General features: G+C 39.3%; 1 long non-coding RNA gene and 1 pseudogene across 2 annotated transcripts in view; both read left to right on the top strand.

Moving 5' to 3' along the window:
• Positions 1-22,270, top strand: part of LOC134482364 (uncharacterized) — a 92,532-nt gene that overhangs the window by 1,942 nt on the left and 68,320 nt on the right. Inside the window, exon 2 of the long non-coding RNA XR_015639739.1 lies at positions 2,976-3,228. This is a non-coding gene — a long non-coding RNA (uncharacterized LOC134482364). The remainder of the gene's footprint in view (positions 1-2,975; positions 3,229-22,270) is intronic.
• Positions 12,355-12,705, top strand: LOC148000468 (elongin-C pseudogene; annotated as a pseudogene). The gene has a single exon (XR_015639738.1). The product of XR_015639738.1 is annotated as an elongin-C pseudogene (transcript).

The following is a 22,270-nucleotide window of genomic DNA, read 5'->3' as shown; positions in this document are numbered from 1 at the left end:
CAACAAACATTTCATGTGTCTGCTGTTAAGGATGTTAGGTTTTAAGTATCTGATATGAGAACTACAATCTGGATAACCACACAGGATTCCTGACTATCTACTAGGGAACTAGGGAGCAGAAGAATATCGCCCCAGGAAGAGGAAGGAGTGTATAGTGTTGGGAAGAGATAAAAGCTAGAATAGGAGGGGTTAATGAGAGGGAACCGGGAGAAATGGGTAGAGGCAAAGGGTACACACTTCTACCTCCCTCGCATTTTTCAAGCCCCATTACCCTCCTTTCATATTCATCAACATGATGTTGACTGGAGTTGATCACTCTCTCCAGTGTATCCTGGTCACCTGCTGGCTGCATGTTGGAATGGGCATACAGATTCATACTTGATAAGGAAGAGGGTCAGTTTCTTTTTCTTAACCAGGCACCCACAGCCCTGGTATGCAAGCCTAGGTAAAGTAGGAAATAAGGGGAGGGACAACAAACACTAAAGTCCCTTTGAAAAAATTAAATGGAAATCTGCTACTCTATTAGCTTCCTATATGTATGGAATACATATGGAGCCAAAAACTAACATGACACGAGGCTCCACCTAGACATCTTGTGCCACCAAGTTACAAATCCAGCAACAGGAATGGGTGACAACCTGTTGAGTCATTACCCAAAGGGTCCTATAGAAAACCTTGACCATCACAAGCCAGTGCCAAGACTATTGGTTGCTCTACACAATCTGATGTTCAGGACTGACTTCTGAAGATAACATTTCTGTCATCACAGGGGGGGGAGGGATAGGTTGAGCCGGGGTCTAACTAGACTCTTCACACTACTAACCAGAGTTCATAATACTGGAAGGTAACCTGTCTGCTACTGGAGGGCAAAGGTAATCCTCAACATCAGTCAGCTTCAAACCCTGAAACCTACAGTAACACCTACAAAGAAGCTCAAAGGCATCTTCAAATCTAATTATAGGCGATCTAGAACTCTCATATCTTCACAGGCCCAGACATACATATAGTGCACACACAGACACGTAGGCAAAACATTCATACATGTGAAAGAAGCATTATCTTTCAATAATAACATGTTTACAGGTATGTAATACACTTATGCAGCAAATTCATCTTTTTCAAGTATATAATCTAGGAGTGCATTCTTACTATGTCATTAAATTATGCATCCCTTATACTATTGGTTTTAAAAATATTTTAAGTTTGAGAAAACTCTGTGGCCATTAGAAGGTACTCTTTATTCCTCCAGATCCTACCCCCTATCAACTTGTTAGGCACCAGCTCAGCCTATCCCTCTTTAATGACAGAAGTGTTACTTTAAGTATAGGAACTTAAGATCAGGATGTGTAGAGCACACCATAGCCCATGATGTGCCTGGGTTTCATGGATGCTTTGAGTTAAGGAGTAAACTGGCTGCAATCCAATCTAACATTTGGTCTCATTCGGTTGGTTTTTGGTGTAGATGTTGTCGTCGTTGTTGTTGTCGTTGTTGTTGTTGCTGCTGCTGCTGCTGCTGCTGTTGCTTCTGACATTGTTTGATAGATTGATTGGTTTTTTGGTGTCTGGTTTTTTGAGGTTTTTGTTTGTTTAAGTGATTCCTTGTGTGAGTGATTGGTTGATTTTCAAGAAAGTTTGTCTCTGCCCACCCCCTTTCTCTCTCTCTCTCTCTCTCCCTCTCTCTCTCCCTCTCTCTCTCTCTCTCTCTGTCTGTGTGTGTGTGTGTGTGTGTGTGTGTGTGTGTTTGAGTGTGTGTAGCTCTGGCTCTCCTGAATCTACCTCTGTAGACTAGGCTGGCCCCAAACTCGTGAAAATCTACATGCCTCTGCTTCCTGAGTGCTGGGATAAATTTCTATGCCCCCACGAACCAGGTCATTTTGCGTATTTAACAAAAATGAAGTCATCTAATATAGAAATATCCCCTTTCTTGGTCATTAAATAATAGCTTCTTTTATCATAAGATACTGTCAATGCCTCTGTCCATCTCTAGAGACTAGTCCATTGTATCAATATGATAAACTCTGTTTACCCATTCATCATGCTGGACCATTTGGGGTTCTCTCTTTTGTCTTTTACACTTAGCAGGGCAATTATACATCAATCACAAAAAAATGAGCTTCAGACTTGCCCTCAGGACAATGTGATGGAGAAGATACCTCTACTGTGATTCACTTTTCCCAGATTATATCCACATTTTGTAGAGTTGCTTAAAATCAACCAGCATCCTAGCCTCCAAGGCTCCAGTGCTGCTGTTGAGCAGAGTCAGAGAGGATGGAAGAGTGAATTTTGGGGGCATTCCTGTAAAACTAGGTCTTCCGGATGGAACAAATGCTAGCAGTCATGAGTCCAATACAGGGGCCTTTGCTGAAAACACCCCACACAGAATGGGGCATCCTAATTCCATCAGGTACTGGAAGGAGCTCCTGAAGTTTTAAAGGGTACCAGTTGAAGACTGGTTTTCACTTGAAAAATACACTAAAAAGCTACTGATGTAATAAAGAGTATAGAAACTTGTGGCTTTCACTTAGAACATTTTAATGGGAAACTTTTTTTTAATTAACTTGAGTATTTCTTATATACATTTCGAATGTTATTCCCTTTCCTGGTTTCCAGGAAAACATCCCCCTAATCCCTGCCCCTCCCCTTCTTTATGGGTGTTCCCCTCCCCATCCTCCCCCCATTGCCGCCCTCCCCCCAACAATCTAGTTCACTGGGGGTTCAGTCTTAGCAGGATCCAGGGCTTCCCCTTCCACTGGTGCTCTTACAAGGATATTCTTAATGGGAAACTCTTAATTAAAAGGCAAACAGTTTAGGTCAACACTCATAGGATGAGTCACTAGGACTAGCAGCAGAGTCCTTGACAAGAGGGAGTCCTACTTAGCAATCTCATGATAAACCCTCACAAATCAGAGGCCCACTGCTCTCCTTGGACTGTTTTACTAACAGTGCTGTGCTGGCTTTCTTTTACAACTTTACAGCGTACGCAGACCAGACTCCATAAATTGTCATGTCTGCAAACGTCATCTGCTGTTCGTGACGTCACTTTATCTCTGAAAAAAACTGAGCTTCACTAAGGATCACCTTGGACATGGATACATCTACTGTCATGGTATTGGCCTGCTGCCTGCCCGATGGCAAAGAAGGACAAATGAGTCACCTCCAGGACACTGCAGTCACAGAGACATGGATTCTCCTTGATCAAGGTTCCAATCTCCTGGATTGCATCATCTGGTAAATGCGTGAGAAGTATTTGTTCTTTTCACACATAAAATCCTGTTCACCAAAATCAGTGAGTGCACAGTGCACCCTTCAGGTGCAGACCTGACCTATTAGACTGAGAATAAATTTTAACAAACATCCATGCTCAGTGGAATCCAAACATCACATCTGTCCTCCCAAGTGGAGGATATTTATACTCATTAAATTGCAGAAATTACTAAAATACCTAAATACTGAAGGGAAACACAGGGTGGCTGGTGCCATTGTGCCGTCCTTAGGTGATGCTCCCACAGGTCCTCTGAATGCACGAAAGGGAAAGTACTGACCTCTACCTTCATCCACTCAGCAATTCCTTGTTTGAATCCTATTGACTTCTTAGTATTACTTCTCAGATTCCATGTTGTTTTTTCTTCTCTTTTACTAGGGACTTGGTATTATGTCTGTAAGTCACTCACTACAGTAATCTATCACCCCAATCTCTTAGAATCTCTACGTTTATTTGCTATAGAGATAATGAAGTCTTGAGGGAGAGACGTAAAGGAGTCATCCCATTTAAAATGGAGTTACCACCTTCTCTGTACACTTTCCAGGTTGGGGTCTCTGTGTTAGTGTCTATAGCCTACAAGAAGATGATGCTTTTCTAACGAGGGTTCCAAACACAGATCTATAGCTATGACAGTCATTTCATTGATACGGATAAGAGTACTGAGTTTTCCTCTTGGCTCAGGACATACCTACTCTTAGGGTTTTGGCTGCTTTAGCAGTTTCAGGCCTGGCTTCCATCACATAGAGTGTGTCTGAAATAGAATCAGGAAAGAGAATTATTTCCATAATATGTGTTCCACTACTGTACCAGAACATCTTACGAGCCAGTAACTGGTTTACTTTGCAGTATTTGTAGCTTTGGAATAACCATGTTTGCATTTCTGTTCTGAAATCATGCAGACTACTTTACGTATCATGAATGCTACTTGGTAGGTGTGAAGCTTAATAGATAAGGCTTTTCTTGTGTTTATAGAGTAAATATACTTATTTTTATAGGAATCTATTAAGATTTTTACGAATGGTAGAGGCATCATTTTCAGCTAAATGATGATGATCATTGATTTATGCCATGTTTTAAATTTCAGGAGGTATGATTTATGAATGGATGTTTTTATTCTCTATGCTATAGGAGTAATGTTCAGGAAGTACCATTCTGCACAGCGAAGTCAAACATATTTCCTATTTTCTCATCTGCCACATCTGTGGTATGAAGTCTTATGTTTTGTTCCATGATGCATGTGGCATTGACTTTTGTGCTTGTTCTGTGTAATGGACCAAGTTTCTGTCTTCTCCATGAAGCTGTCTCTATTCATCAGTATAATTTGTTAACGTGCTGTCAATTCCCCATATACCATGGATTTATTTTTAATTTTTATTTTTTAATTAATTAGTTAATTAATATATACTTTCCTTCAATCTCTTCTCCAAATTTTGGCTTCATATTTCCTGCTATAAATATTTTTGTTCCCCCTTCTAAGAAATACTGACACAAACACATTTTGGTTGTCCTTCTTCTTGAGCTTTATGTGGTCTGTGGATTGCACCTTGGCTCATCTGAGCTTCAGGGCTACTATTCACTTATCAGTGAGTGCACACCATCTGTGTTATTTTCTGGGGTCACCTCACTCAAGATGATATTTTCTAGTTCCATCCTTTTGCCTATGAATTTCATGAAGTCATTGCTTTTTAATAGCTGAGTAGTACTGCGTTTGTGTAATTGTACCACATTCTCTGTATCCATTCTTTTGTTGATGGACTTCTGGGTTCTTTCCAGCTTCTAGCTATTAAAAATAAGGCTGCCATGGACTTACTGGAGCATGTTTGTCTGTTATATGTTGGAGCATCTATTGGCTCTATGCCCAGAAATGGGTATACCTGGGTCCTCAGGTAGTACTATGTCCAATTTTCTGAGGAAACCCCCAGCTGATTACCAGAGCAGTTGTACCAGCTCGCTATCCAAGTAACAGTGGAGGAGTGTTCTGCTTTCTCCACATTCTTGTCAGAATCTGTGGTCACCTGAGGTTTGTTCCTAGCCACTCTGAGGGGTGTGAAGTAGAATCTCAGCATTGTTTTGATTTGCATTCCCCTAATGACTAAGATTGTTGAAGAACATTTCTACAGGTACTTTTCAGTTGTTCGATATTCCTCAGCTGAGATTTCTCTGTTTAGTTCTATATCCATTTCTCTAATAGGATTATTTGGCTCTCTGGAGTCTAAGTTCTTGAGTTCTTAGTACATATTGGATATTAGACCTCTATTGAATGTAGGATTGGTAAAGACCTTTTCCCAATCTCTTGGTTGCCGTGTTGTCCTAAAGACAGTATCCTTTGCCTTAGAGAAGCTTTGCAATATTATGAGGTCCCATTTGAAAGTCCTTGAGCAGAAGCCATTGGTGTTTCTTTTCAGGAAAATTTCCGCAGAGTCCCTACGTTCGAGGCTTTTCTCCACAGTTTCCCCTCTGGCTTTGAGTGTTTTCTTTTTATGTGGATGTCCTTGATCCACTTGCCCTTGAGCTTTGCACTAGGGAAGAAGATCAATATGCATTCTTCTGGGTGCGAACTTCCAGTTGATCCAGCAACAATTATTGAAAAAGCTATCTTTTTTCTACTGTATGGTTATATTTCCTTTGTCAAACATCAAGGGACCATAGGAGTATTTGTTCATTTCGGTGTCTTCAATTCTATTACATTGATCTACCTGCTTGTCTCTGTTTTTAATACCATACAGTTTTTAAAACTATTGCTCTGTAATACAGCTTGAGGTCAAGGACGGTGATTCTATCTTTTATTGTTATTATTTCTTTATGTTGAGGATAGTTTTCTCTATCCTTGTTTTTTTTTGTTGTTATTCCAAGTGAATTTCCAAATTCATCTTTCTGACTCTATGAAGGATTGAATTGGAATTTTGATAGATTGTATTGAATCAGTAGATTGCTATCAGCAAGATAGCCATTTTTTATTTATTTACTTTTACACTTCAGATTTCATTCCCCTCCCAATCCACCCCCTGACAGTTCCACATCTAAATATTGCATACCTCCTCCCCCTACCCCTTGTCTCCTCCACAAGGATATCCCCAGCCCAGCAACTCCACCATATGTATAAGCTTCCTGGAGCCTCTAGTCTCTTGAAGGGTAGACATCTGCTTTACCTGAACCCAGACAGGGGTGTTCAATGACTCATGGCTGTCTGTGTACAAAATTATGGACAGATGCTTAATTACGTTTCCCAACCTATGAGCCTTTGAATACTGTTGCAGATTTCATTATTGCTTTACCTCTATGGTGTATTAACTCCAAATCTGTGTCGGTGAGGGCTCAAGCTGCGCTAATGTTGATGACTGTGCTGACCTACATGGCTCCTTTATATTGACCTATTAAATTAATGATGGATTTCTAAATGTCATTAAAGAATCGTGTTGGTATTCTTAGGGGATTGCACAGACTATCTAGATGAATTTTTGTGTTATGGCCACTGTCTTACGTAGGACTTTAGTTGTGTGAACAGACACCATGGCCAATGCAACTCTTAAAAGGAAACCATTTCATTAGGGCTGGTTTACAGCCTCAGAGGTTCAGACCTGTTATCATCACAGCAGGATCACTGCAGCCACCAATCAGACATGGTGAAGGAGGATCTGAGAGCTGTAGATCTTCATCTGGATGGTCCTGCAGAATACGGCCTTCTAGGCAGCTAGGATGAGTGTGTTAAACCCCTTACACACAGTCGCACACCTACTCCAACAGGGCCACTCCTACTCCAACAGGACCACGCTTCTAATAGTGCCACCCCTGAGCCAAGGAAATATAAACCATCACATCCAACTCCACCATATTAATCCTTCTGACCTAGGAGCGTGGGGCCTTTCCATGTTACTGTATCTTCTTCTGTTAATTTACATTAAGTTTAGAGTTTTTACTGTACAAGTCATTCAATTCCTTGGTTATATTTAATCTATAATGTCTGTGAGAATCTGTTAGTTTGCTTATTTGCAGAGTGTGCTGGGTATTTGGATTTAGGAAACTAACTTGGTTTTATGCATTGCTTTTCCTCTAATACAATGCTGAATAATTGAATAGCTGCAGGGGAATTTTGGTGGAGGCTTTAGAGTCTTTTGTGTATATCAACCACCCAGGCCTAAATAAAGTGACATTGGCTTCATTCTTTCAAGGGTGTACATCTATCTCATTCACTTGTGCTGTTATTCTAGCTAAGACTTCAATGATTTTATTGAACAGGGGAAGATCAAATATACTTTTCACATTTCTGATTTCTGATTTAGTGTGAATGCTTGGCATAAATATTTTAGAATGATATTTGCTGTGTACCATTCTTATCTTGTCTTTATTATATTGAACTGTATCCTGGGTCTGATGGTTTGTATGTGTGAAGCCGAGGAAGTAGCAGTATTAGAAGTTGTGACCCTGTTGGAATAGGCATGTCACTGTGGGTGTGGGCTTTAAGACCCTGATCTTAGCTGCATGGCTGTCAGTCTTAAACTAACAGCCTTCACGTAAACATGTAGACTACTCAGCTATCAAAAAACAATGACTTTATGAAATTCAAAGGCAAGTGGATGGAACTGGAAAATATCCTGAGTGAGGTAACCCAATCACAGAAAAACACACATGGTATGTATGCACTCATTGATAAGTAGATATTAGCCCAAATGCTCGAATTACCCTAGATGCATAGAACACATGAAATTCAAGAGGGATGACCAAAATGTGATTGCTTCACTCCTTCGTTAAAAGGGGAACAAGAGTACCCTTGGGAGGGAATAGGGATGCAAAGTTTAGAACAGAGGCTGAAGGAACACCCATTCAGAGCCTGCCTCACATGTGGCCCGTAAATATACAGCCACCAAACTAGATAAGATGGATGAAGCAAAGAAGTGCAGGCTGACAGGAACCAGATATAGATCTTTCCTGAGAGACACAGCCAGAATAAGGCAAAAACATTGGCGAACGCGAACAGCAAACCACTGAACTGAGAACAGGACCCCCGTTGAAGGAATCAGAGAAAGGACTGAAAGAGATTGAAGGGGATGAGACGCCATATGAACAACAATGCCAACCAACCAGAGCTTCCAGGGACTAAGCCACTACCCAAAGACTATACATGGACTGATTCTGGGCTCCAACTGCATAGGTAGCAATGAATAGCCTAGTAAGAGCACCAGTGGAAGGGGAAGCCCTAGGTCCTGCCATGACTGAACCCTCAGTGAACGTGATTATTGGGGGGAGGGCAGTAACAGGGGAAGATGGGGATGGTAACACTCATATAGTAGGGGAAGGGGAGTGGTTGGGGGATTTGGCCTAGAAACTGGCAAAGGAAATAACAGTTGAAATTTAAATAAGAAATACCCAAGTTAATAAAGATGGAGGAAAAAATACTGAATAAAAGAAAGGAATGTAAACCTTTGAGGCAAGTTGTAAACCTGTCACTAGAATTCATTAATTAAATATTAATTCTATGTGCATATTGTTTAAACATCTGTGTTTCTTTCAATGGCAAACTGTGATCATATTCAAAATGAGGCATTTCCTTTCATTTTTCTGACGTTTCCTTTTGCTATTGTCAATATAATTGAAATAAGGTGAGATAGGACTCTTGAATGGACATACACTTCCTGCCTTGTTTTCCTATTATACAATCTTCTGCTTTATCAGGAGCTCTGAAGAATTAGCTAACGTATGCAGAAAAACAGTAGACTAAACCCTTCTGAAAATGTGCTGTCAACAGAAACAAAATCCTGCGCTTCCTTCACTACATGATTTTTATAAAGCTATTAGAATAAATTGACGAAGTTCATCATCACAAACATCTCCCCATTTGATTTCAAGCAGGCATGGTAACAGAATCGGCTCTGCATGGCAAACCTGAGACCTGAATGATGTAGGAGAGGAGCCTGAGGCAGAGATGAATCTTTGCTCTCGGCATGATTTATTGTGTGCTGTCTCCCAGGTTTATCATGTCCCTATTTATGATATCAGTGTGTGAGGGTTGCGGATTTTGGAAATTTTTCTGTTTAATCTTAATTGTATACTGTTGAATAATTGAAATGTGGGAGCTGTATTGGATTTGGGCCTGGTTGCTTTGTCACTGTGTGGCACAAGAAGTTTACATTCACAGAATGTTGTCAGCCTGAACAAGACCCTTCTGGGTCTCCAACAAGGTTTGACCCCTGCTGAGCCCTGCCCTTGCATGTGGAAGCCTTTTGTCCCCAACTGGGAACAGTCTGGCCGGGTACTTCTCACCTGAGTCAGAATTAGGCTGGCCTTCCTGGTTATTTCCCTAATTTATTCAGGCCACATAGTTGGTCCTTTGTTACCGAAGTCTCAGCCAGGGTTCCCCACTGTGCTTGACAGATACCTGCTAAGTGGTGTTCTTTGGATATATAGTTTGGTCAATAAAGAAACCAGGAGCTCTCTTCCTCTTCTGGCTTGACACGAATAACCTGTGTGTGTGTGCTTCTTTCATCCCGCAGGCTTTCGCCCGATTCTAGGTACCCTGTTGGTGCTGGCCCCGACATTGAAAGACTGTGTGAATTTTCTCTTGATAACTGACAGACTGTTGGAGATTCCTATGCATGATTTACTGGTTGTGTTCATTTCCTTTGTATGCATGACAGGCACTTAGCTTTTCCTATGGATGACTCTCACGCAATGTATGTGATCTGTGGATGACTGACAGACTGTGTGTGTTTCTAATAGATGACTGAGAGGCTGTTGACTTTACTGTGGCTGTTTGAAAGGATATTGAAATTTCTTATAAATGGTTCTAAGGCTATGGGCAATTCCTATGGGTTATTGATAGGATGTAGATTTTTCCCCCAGATGACTACCAAGTTGGGGGTGTGCCATGTAGCTGACAAACAGGCAACTCTTTCCTACAGATGATTGACAGGTTGTTGGTTTTTCCTATGAATGCCTTACAGGTTGTGGGTACTTTCTATGGATGATTTCATGTAGCAGTCATTTACCATGGAGGACTGACTGAAAGTCTGTGCATATTTGTTATGCATACTGAACAATGGTAGATACATACTATGTATGGTTGACAGGCTTTGGCTATTTCTTATCAATGATGGACAGGGTGTAGGTATTTCCTATGAATGACAGATAGAGTGTAGGCTTGTCCTTTGGACAAGTGACAAAGTTGGTATATGTTTCCTGGGGCTGAGTGATAGGCTGTTGACACTACCTATGAATAATCCACAGGCTTTGAGATATGTTGTGAAAGACTGACAGGCTGTGGGTCTCTCCATTGAATGACTGGCTATGGGAGTTTCTAATGTATGACTGACCGGCTCTGAGAGGTTTGTATATAAGTTAGCCGCCATGTCCTGTGGTTGATTAACAGACTATGGCCATTTGTTATGTCTGATTGACAGACTGTGATAATTTCTTCTGGATGACTGACAGGTTTTGTGAGTTGCTGGTAGATGATTGACAGGGTGAGGGGATTTCCAGTGGATGACTGACAGGACATGGGCAATTCTTATGGATGGTTGCCAGGCTGTGGGCTTTTACTTTGGATGATGTAGGTGTTGGGGACAGATTTTTGATAAGCTGTATGACTTGTGGGTGACTGACATGTTGTGCTTCTTAAGATAGATGATTGATACATCATAGGCATGACCTACAGATGCAGATCTACAGACCACTTGTTTCACTGTAAATTTTATAAACAAATGAAAATTGAAATCCCCAGTCACCAATACTTTGACTTTTTCAATCCAAATTTCATTTTTTATGCCCACGATTAAGCTTTCTATATTTGCTACCATTATGATCACAACATATTGCTTAGGTAATAAATAAAGTATCCATGTTAACCCGGGAGCAAAAACGTAGCAAAGCAGGACCTTCCATTTTGTTTTAAAATGGTCAATGTGTCCCTGGACTTACACTAAATTTGGTAAATATAAGTAGAAGGAGATAAACTATGGCATCCAATCTCCTATATATGAGATTCAAAAAGGTTTCAGCAAAATGAAATGAGAGTTCCAAAAAGCAAGGTTCATTTCATGCTATATTTACATTTATATGATGTAAGGAAGCTTGACTGGGCAGAGAAACATAAAGGTTTAAGAATGGGAAGACCTTGAGATATATTTTTTTTTCGGAGCTGGGGACTGAACCCAGGACCTTGTGCTTGCTAGGCAAGGGCTCTACCACTGAGACAAATCCCCAACCCGACCTTGAGATATATTAAAATGTGTATTATACACAATAGACATTTAATTACATGTGAGGAATAAATGGACTGACAGAATGAAAAACTATAGTTGGACAAATCAGAGTTTGAAGAAAATATTCAATAAGCATAAGAATATTTTCAAACTATAATTCATTCTTGTATTATTTATATGAAGCTCTACCTTAACAACTAATAAACACCTTAAAATAACAAAATGATTAGGAAGCATGTGGACTTCGGAAAAATATGCTGGTGTGCCATCAATTCCCCTTCAAGCAAAAAAATATGAAATACGAATGAGGGCCTAGCCCATCACACTGCTCCCTGATCTCAAATCCCACGGAGAAGAGAGCTAAACACCAAGAAGTATGGAACATCCTGAGACCAGAGGACAGACAGACACATCTGTCCACTTTCAACACCACATTCTCATCAATGGACAGATAAGAGAAACAGAAATTAAACAGCGACATAGAGAAACTAACAGAAGTTATATACTAAATGGATTTAACAAATATTTATAGAACATTAAATAATAAAACAAAAGGATTTATATTCTTCTCAGTACCTCATAGTACCTCCTCGAAAATTGACCATATGATTTGTCAAAAAAATAGGCATCAATAGATACAGGAAGATAGAAATAATTCTATTTGTCCTATCAGATCACCATGGACAAAGGCTGGTCTTCAATAAAAACAATAATGACAGAATGCCCTCAGATACATTGAAGTTTAACAACACACTACTCAATGAAAACTTGGTCAAGGAAGAATTAATGATAGAAATTAAAGATTTCTTAGCACTTCCTTCGGATGCAAGTTACTAGATGACTGCTTCTCGGCCTCGCCAGGAAACTAGTAAGTTCCTCTGGGATCAAGTAGAATTTTATAAGAACATAATGGATGGAGAGGAGAAAACCTATGGTGGCTGTGAAGGCCCTGATGCCATGTATGTGAAATTAATATCTTCTGATGGTCATGAATTTATTGTAAAAAGAGAACATGCATTAACATCAGGAACAATAAAGGCCATGTTGAGTGGTCCAGGTCAGTTTGCGGAGAATGAAACCAATGAGGTCAACTTTAGAGAGATCCCTTCACATGTGCTATCGAAAGTGTGCATGTATTTTACCTACAAGGTCCGCTATACTAACAGCTCCACTGAAATTCCTGAATTCCCAATTGCACCTGAAATTGCACTGGAACTGCTGATGGCCGTGAACTTCTTAGATTGTTAAATAAGATAAATTAAAATAAACTGTTAATTTTTTTTCAGTATTTAATACCTGTAGTTCAGTTAGTAATTTTTTCACATATAGCATGTTGCCTGTATGAAATTGAACTCTAAAGTTAATTGCTGAGCACATTTCTTCTGTCATTTGCATAGCAGAGTTGAAATTTGTTTGCTACATCAACAAATTAAGGAAGTTTCACAAGCCAAAAAATAAATAAATAATGCCAGTTTTAAAAAAAAGATTTCGTAGAATTTAATGAAAATGAAGATACAACACACCCAAACATTTAGGACACAGTGAGAGCAGTACTAAAAGGAAAAATAGCTCTGAGTGCCCCCAAAAGAAACAGGAGAGAGCATACTCAGCAGCTTGACAGCACATCTAAAATGTCTACAGCCAAAAGAAGTAAATACACACAAGAGGAATAGAAGGGAAGAAATAATAAAACTAAGAGCTAAAATCATCCAAGTTTTAAAAAAAAAGGAGTACACAAAGAATCAACAAAAGCAGGAGCTGGTTCTTCGACAAAATCAACAAGATAGATAAACCCTTAGCAAGAATACCCAGAGTGTATCCAAATTAACAAAATCAGAAGGGAAAAGGGAGACATAACAAAAAATCTGAGGAAATTAAAAATATCAACGGATCCCACTACAAAGGCATATATTCAACAAAACTGGAAAATCTGGAGGAAATAGACAATTTTCTAGACAAATACAAGGTACTAAAGTTAAATCAAAAACAGATAAACATCTAAACAACACCATAATTCCTAAAGAAGTAGAAGCAGTTATTAAGAGTCTCCCAACCAAAGAGAACCCAGGACTCCATGAATTTACTGCAGAATTCTATCAGGCCTTCATAGAAGACCTCATATCAACACTATCCAGATTAGTTCCCAAAATAGAAATAAGCAGAGCACTACCAAATTCCTTCTTTGAAACCACAGTTACTCTTATAACTAAACCACACAAAAATCCAACAAAGAAAGAGAACTTGAGACCATTTACCCTTATGATTATTGATGTAAAAATACTCAATAAAAATCTTGCAAAGTGAATACAAGAACACATCAAAATAATCACCCATCATGATCAGTTAGGCTTCAGCCCAGGGATGAAAGGATGGTCCAATATACTAAACGATAACCTGGGCAAGGAAGAAATAAAGAAAGAAATTAAAGATTTCTTAGAATTTAATGAAAATGAAGGTACGACATACCCACACGTATGGGACACAATTAAAGCTGTGCTAAGAGGAAAACTCATAGTTCTTAGTACCTGCAGAAAGAAACAGGAGAGATCATATATCAGCAGCTTGACAGCACACCTAAAAGCTCTAGAACAAAAAGAAGCAAATACACCCTGGAGGAGTAGAAGGCAGGAAATAATCAAACTCAGAGCTGAAATCAACCAAGTAGAAAAAAAGAGGACCATAGAAAGAATCAACAGAACCAAAAGTTGGTTCTTTGAGAAAATCAACGGGACAGATAAACCCTTAGCCAGACTAACGAGAAGACACAGAGAGTGTGTCCAAATTAACAAAATCAGAAATAAAAAGGGAGACATAACTACAGATTCAGAGGAAATTCAAAAAATCATCAGATCTTATTATAAAAGCCTATATTCAACAAAACTTGAAAATCTGCAGATAATGGAAAATTTCCTAGACAGATACCAGGTACCGAAGTTAAATCAGGAACAGATAAACCAGTTAAATAACCCCATAACTCCTAAGGAAATAGAAGCAGTCATTAAAGGTCTCCCAACCAAAAAGAGCCCAGGTCCAGACAGGTTTAGTGCAGAATTCTATCAGACCTTCATAGAAGACCTCATACCAATATTAGCCAAACTATTCCACAAAATTGAAACAGATGGAGCACTACCAAAGTCCTTCTATGAAGCCACAATTACTCTTATACCTAAACCACACAAAGACCCAACAAAGAAAGAGAAATTCAGACCAATTTCCCTTATGAATATAGACGCAAAAATACTCAATAAAATTCTGGAAAACCGAATCTAAGAGCACATCAAAACAATCATCCACCATGATCAGGTAGGCTTCATTCCAGGCATGCAGGGATGGTTTAATATATGGAAAACCATCAATGTGATCCATTATATAAACAAACTGAAAGAACAAAACCACATGATCATTTCATTAGATGTTGAGAAAGCATTTGACAAAATTCAACACCCCTTCATGATAAAAGTCCTGGAAAGAATAGGAATTCAAGGCCCATACCTAAACATAGTAAAAGCCATATACAGCAAACCAGTTGCTAACATTAAACTAAATGGAGACAAACTTAAAGCAATCCCACTAAAATCAGGGACTAGACAAGGCTGCCCACTCTCTCCCTACTTATTCAATACAGTTCTTGAATTTCTAGCCAGAGCAATTAGACAACAAAAGGAGGCAAAAGGGATACAGATTGGAAAAGAAGAAGTCAAAATATCACTATTTGCAGATGATATGGTAGTACATTTAAGTGATCGCAAAAGTTCCACAAGAGAACTACTAAAGCTGATAAACAACTTCGGCAAAGTGGCTGGGTATAAAATTAACTCAAATAACTCAGTAGCCTTCCTCTACACAAAAGAGAAACAAGCCAAGAAAGAAATTCGGGAAATGACACGCTTTATAATAGACCCAAATAATATAAAGTACCTCGGTGTGACTTTAACCAAGCAGGTAAAAGATTTGTACAATAAGAACTTCAAGACTCTGAAGAAAGAAATTGAAGAACACCTCAGAAGATGGAAACATCTCCCATGCTCATGGATTGGCAGGATTAATATAGTAAAAATGGACATTTTACCAAAAGCGATCTACAGATTCAATGCAATCCCCATCAAAATACCAATCCAATTCTTCAAAGAGTTAGAACAATCTGCAAATTCATCTGGAATAACAAAAAACCCAGGATAGCTAAATCTATCCTAAACAATAAAAGGATATCAGGGGGAATCACTATCCCTGAACTCAAGCAGTATTACAGAGCAATAGTGATAAAAACTGCATGGTATTGGTACAGAGACAGACAGATAGACCAATGGAAGACAATTGAAGACCCAGAAATGAACCCACACACCTATGGGCACTTGATTTTTGACAAAGGAGCCAAAATCGTCCAATGGAAAAAAGATAGCATTTTCAGCAAATGGTGCTGGTTCAACTGGAGGTCAACATGTAGAAGAATGCAGATCGATCCATGCTTATCACCCTGTACAAAGCTTAAGTCCAAGTGGATCAAGGACCTCCACATCAAACCAGATATACTCAAACTAATAGAAGAAAAACTAGGGGAGCATCTGGAATACATGGGCACTGGAAAAATTTCCTGAACAAAACACCAATGGCTTATGCTCTAAGATAAAGAATCGACAAATGGGATCATAAAACTGCAAAGCTTCTGTAAGGCAAAGGACACTGTGGTTAGGATAAATCGGCAACCAACAGATTGGGAAAAGATCTTTACCAATCCTACAACAGATAGAGGCCTTATATCCAAAATAAACAAAGAACTCAAGAAGTTAGACCGCAGGGAGACAAATAACCCTATTAAAAAATGGGGTTCAGAGCTAAACAAAGAATTCACAGCTGAGGAATGCCGAATAGCTGAGAAACACCAAACGAAATGTTCAACATCTTTAGTCATAAGGGAAATGCAAATCAAAACAACCCTGAGATTTCACCTCACACCAGTGAGAATGGCTAAGATCAAAGATCAAAAACTCAGGTTACAGCAGATTCTGGAGAGGATGTGGAGAAAGAGGAACACTCCTCCATTGTTGGTGGGGTTGCAGACTGGTACAACCATTCTGGATATCAGTCTGGAGGTTACTCAGAAAATTGGACATTGAACTGCCTGAGGATCCAGCTATACCTCTTGGGCATATACCCATAAGATACCCCAACATATAAAAAAGACATGTGCTCCACTATGTTCATAGCAGCCTTATTTATAACAGCCAGAAGCTGGAAAGAACCCAGATGCCCTTCAACAGAAGAATGGATACAGAAAATGTGGTACATCTACACAATGGAATATTACTCAGCTATCAAAAACAATGACTTTATGAAATTCGTAGGCAAATGGTTGGAACTGGAAAATATCATCCTGAGTGAGGTAACCCAATCACAGAAAAACACACATGGTATGCACTCATTGACAAGTGGCTATTAGCCCAAATGCTTGAATTACCCTAGATGCCTAGAACAAAGGAAACTCAAGACGGATGATTAAAACGTGAATGCTTCACTCCTTCTTTAAATGTGGAATGAGAATACCCTTGGCACGGAAGGGAGAGGCAAAGATTAAAACAGAGACTGAAGGAACACCCATTCAGAGCCTGCCCCACATGTGGCCCATACATATACAGCCACCCAATTAGACAAGATGGATGAAGCAATGAAGGGCAGGCTGACAGGAGCCGGATGTAGATCTCTCCTGAGAGACACAGCCAGAGTACAGCAAATACATAGGCGAATGCCAGCAGCAAACCACTGCACTGAGAATAGGACCCCATTGAAGGAATCAGAGAAAGAACTGGAAGAGCTCGAAGGGGCTCAAAACCCCTTATGAACAACACTGCCAAGCAACCAGATCTTCCAGGGTCTAAGCTACTACCTAAAGACTATACATGGACTGACCCTGGACTCTGACCTCATAGGAAGCAATGAATATCCTAGTAAGAGCACCAGTGTAAGGGGAAGCCCTGGGTCCTGCTAAGACTGAACCCCCAGTGAAGGTGATTGTTGGGAGGAGGGCAGCAATGGGGGGAGGATGGGGAGGGGAACACCCATAACGAAGGGGAGGGGGAGGGATTAGGGGGATGTTTGCCCTGAAACCGGGAAAGGAAATAACACTCGAGATGTAAATAAGAAATACTCAAATTAATGAAAAAAATTTGACTTCAACAAGTTTCTAACCCCTGGACCATTTCTAAAATTCAAAGATTGTTTTCTCTACTATAAAGTATATGTATATTTAATGGTTTTATCTTATAATTATTATATAACTTCTATCCATTATATGATAATGAACTCATCTTTTTCAGTAGCACATACATTTTATACTTTATTATGTAAAAGGTATGGCTCAGGTACAATATTTCATTGCATAAATGTTATATTTTGTAATAAAGAGAAAACAACAACAAAAAAAAAGTCCTGGAAAGATCAGGAAATCAAAACCCATAACTAAACATAGTAAAAACAATATACAGTGAACCAGTAACTAACATCATACTAAATGGAGAGGAACTTGATGAAATCCCACTAAAATCAGGGACTAGATAAGGCTGCCTGCACTGTAACTACTTATTCAATACAGCCCTGGAATTCCGAGCCAGAGCAGTCAGACAACAAAAGGAGGTCAAGGGATACAAAGTGGGAGGGAAGATGTCACAATATGGCTATTTGCCAACGATAGGATAGTATATTTAAGTGACGCCAAAAGGTCCACCAGAGAATTACAAAACCTGATATTAACTTCAGCAAATTTTTGGGTACAAAATGACTCAAAAAAAAATTAGTAGCCTTCCTCCACTCAAAGGAAAAACAGGCTGAGTAAAATTAGGGAAATGACACCCTTCACAATAGTCGCAATAATATAAAATACCTCAGTGTGACTTTAACGAAATAAGTGAAAGATCTATATAGCAAGAACTTCAAGTCTCTGAAAAGACATTGAAGAAGATATCAGAAGATGGAACGGCCTCACATTCTCATGGATTAGCAGGATTAATATAGTAAAAGTGGCCATTTTGCCAAAAGCAATCTACAGATTCACTGCAATCCCCATCAAAAATCCAACTCAATTCTTCAGACATAGAAAGAGCAATTTACTAATTCATTTGGAATAAAAAAAACCCAGGATAGCAAAACCTATACTCAATGATAAAAGAACTTCTGGGGAAATCATCATTCCTGACCTCAAGCAGTATTACAGAGCAATAGTGGAAAAAAAAAAGCTGTATGGTTTAGTAACATAGACAGCTAGACAGATCAGTGAAATATAATTGAAGACCCAGACCTGAACCCACCCACCTTTGGTCAATTGATCTTTGACAAAGAACAAAAACCATCCATTTGTAAAAAGATAGCATTTTCAATAAATGGTGCTCATTCAATAGGTTAGCATGTAAAAGATACAAATCAAACAATTCTTATCTCCCTGTACAAAGCTTAAGTCCAAGTGGATCAAGAACATCAACATTAAAACATATACAGTGGAACTAATAGAAGAAAAACTGGAGAATAGACTCACACACATGGGCACTGGGGAAATTTTCCTAAACAAAACAACAATGGCTTATGTGCTAAGGTCAAAAATTGACAAATGGAACCTCATAAAACTGCAAAGCTTCTGTAATGCAATGGATACTTTTCAATAGAACAGAACAGCAACCAACAGATTTGGAAAAGATCTTTACCAATATTACATCTGATGCAGGGCTAATATCAAAAATATACAAAAAAAAAAAAAACCCCAAGAACTTAGAGTCCAGAGAGCCAAATAACCCTATTAAAATTTGGGTTCAGAGCTAAACAAAGAATTCTCAGCTGAGGAATATCAAATGGCTGAGAAGCACCTATAGAAATGTTTAGCATTCTTAGTCATCAGGGATGTACAAATCAAAAAACCCTGAGATTCCACTCACACCAGTAAGAATGGATACGATAAAAAAACTCAGGTGACAGCAGATGCTGGCCAGGATGTGGATAAAGAGGAAAACTCTTCCATTGTTGGTAGGATTGCTGACTGGTACAACCACTCTGGAAATCAGCCAGGAGGTTCCTGAGAAATTTCCACTACCTGAGGACCCAGCCACACCTCTCCTGGGCATATACCCAATAGATGCCCCAACAAACAACCAGGAAACACGCTCCACTATGTTCATAGCAGCCTTATTTATAATAGCCAGAAGCTGGAAAGAACCCAGATGCCCTTCAACAGGGGAGTGGATTCAGAAAATAAGGTACAGCTACACAATGGAGTACTACTCAGCAATCAAAAACAATGACTTCATGAAATTCATAGGCAAATGGAATGAACTAGAAAATATCATCCTGAGTGAAGTAACCCAATCACAGAAAAACACACATGGTATGCACTCATTCATAAGTGGATATTAGCCGAAAACCTCGAATTACTCTAGATGCAATCCACAGACCACATGAAGCTCATGACAAAGGATGAATAAAATACAGATGCTTCCACTCCTTCTGAAATGGGATAACAAAAATATCCATAGGAGGGAAATAGAGGCAAAGTTTAGAGCAGAGCCTGAAGGAACAGCCATTCAGAGCCTGCCCCACATGTGGCCCATACATATACAGCCACCAAAACTACATTTGACTGATGAAGCTAAGAAATGTGTGATGACACGGACCGGATATAGATGTCTCCTGAGAGACACACAGAGCATGTCAAATGCAGAGGTGAACACTAACAGCAAACTACTGAACTTAGAACAGGACTCCCTTTTGGGGAATTAGAGAAAGGATTGAAAGAGCTGAAGGTGCTTGCAACCCGATAAGAACAACAATGTCAGAGATGCCCAGGGACTAAACCACTACCCAAAGAGTATACATGGACCCAGGGCTCCAACTGCATATGTATCAGAGAATAGACTTGTTGAACACTAGTGGAAGGGGAAACCCTTGGTCCTACCCTGGGTGACCCACAGTGCAGGGGAATATAGGGGTAGGTTGTAAAGGGTGTGGGTTTGGGGGGAGAATACCCTTATAGGGAAGGGGGAGGGGACGGGGGCATATGGAGAGGAAACTAGGAAAGGGAATAAAGCAGCAGCAGCAGCAGCCTGAGGAGGAGGAGGAGGAGGAGGAGGAGGAAACAGACTGGAGGAGCTGAAGGGGTTTCAACACCACAGGAAGAACAACACTATCAACCAACCAGAATCGCAGAGTTCCCAGAGACTAAAACACCAACCAAAGAGTAGCTTGATACTCATGTATTGCTTTTCTAGGTATCACATTATCTATTTACTGACTAACTGATTTATGGGATTTTGCTGTTCATGGTTTGTTTTAGATACAGGCACTGTAGAATAGGATAGAAGCCTCCAAAAGGGCTTTTATCTGTCCCTCTTGAGACACTAATCCTGTCTAGCTCCAGATGGCTCCAGGCATTTAGAGAACATTAATTAGCTCAGTAATGCCACTGTGTGCTCACAGAAAGGGATTGATTCAAAATTGCCAACATTATCTCTGGAGCTAGTTAAGTTTGCCACAGTCAAAACAAATCTAAATAAACTTGTATCTAATAAAGGTATAATATATTTAAAGTAAAAAAAAAAAAGAATGAAGGCTAGCCTTCATTTTAAAAGTCTTGGAAAGATCAGGAATTCAAGTCCCAAATCTAAACATAGTAAAAACAATATACAGCATACCAGTAGCCAACATCAAACTAAATGGAGATGAACTTGAAGAAATACCACTAAAATCAGTAGCCTTCCTCTATTCAAAGGATAAACAGGCTCAAAAAGAAATTAGGGAAATAATGCACTTCACAATAGTAACAGATGTTAAAAAACTACCTCGGTGTTACTCTAACCAAGCAAGTGAATGATCACTTTGACAAGACCTTCAAGTTTCTGAAGAAAGAATTTGAAAAAGATCTCATAAGATGGGAAGATCTCCCATGCTCATGGATTGACGGGAATAAAAATGTAAAATGGCCATCTGACCAAAGGGAATTTACAAATTCAATGTAATCCCCATGAAAATTTCAACTCTATTCTTCATAGAGTTAGAAAGAGTAATTTGCAAATTCGTTTGAAATGACAAGAAATCCAGGATAGTGAAAACTATCTTCAACTATAAAAGAATTTCTGGGAGAATCACCATCCCAGGCCTCAAGCTGTATTATATAGCAATAGTGATAAAACCTGTATGGTTTGGTACAGATTCAGACAGGCAGATCAATGGAATAGAAGTGGAGACCCAGAAATGAGCCCACACACCTTTGGGCCCTTGATGTTTAACAAAGGACCTAAAACCATCCACTGGAAAAAATATAGCATTTTGAACAAATGTTGCTGGATCAACCAGCAGTCAGCATGGACAATGCAAATCAAATGTTTCTTATCACCCCGTACACAGCTAAAATCCAAGAGAATTGAGGATCTCCACATAGAAGAAGATACACTCCAAATAATAAAAGGAAAATTGGGGAAGACCCTGGAACACGTGGGCACTAGGGAAAATTTCCTGAATAGAACACCAATAGCTTATGCTTTAAGATCAAGATTCAACAAATGGGACCTCAAAAAATTGCAAAGATTATGCAAGGAAAAGGACACTGTCATTAGGACAAAATGGAAAACAACAGATTGGGAAAAGATCTTTACCAATCCTATATCTGATAGAAGGGTAATATGTAATATATATATATATAAAGAAATCTAGAAGTTTAGACTGCAGAAAATCAAATAACTCTACTACAAAATGAGGTACAGAGCTAAACAAAGAATTCTAAGCTGAGGAATATCAAATGGCCCTGAAGCTCCTAAGGAACTATTAAACATCCTTAATCATC

This window comes from Rattus norvegicus, chromosome 16 (genome assembly GCF_021556685.1).
Source record: "Rattus norvegicus strain SHRSP/BbbUtx chromosome 16, alternate assembly SHRSP_T2T, whole genome shotgun sequence".
In the NCBI taxonomy this organism is placed as follows: Eukaryota; Metazoa; Chordata; class Mammalia; order Rodentia; family Muridae; genus Rattus; species Rattus norvegicus.
The sequence above is the reverse complement of the archived record's forward strand: the minus strand, read 5'-3'. Positions and strand labels throughout refer to the sequence as shown.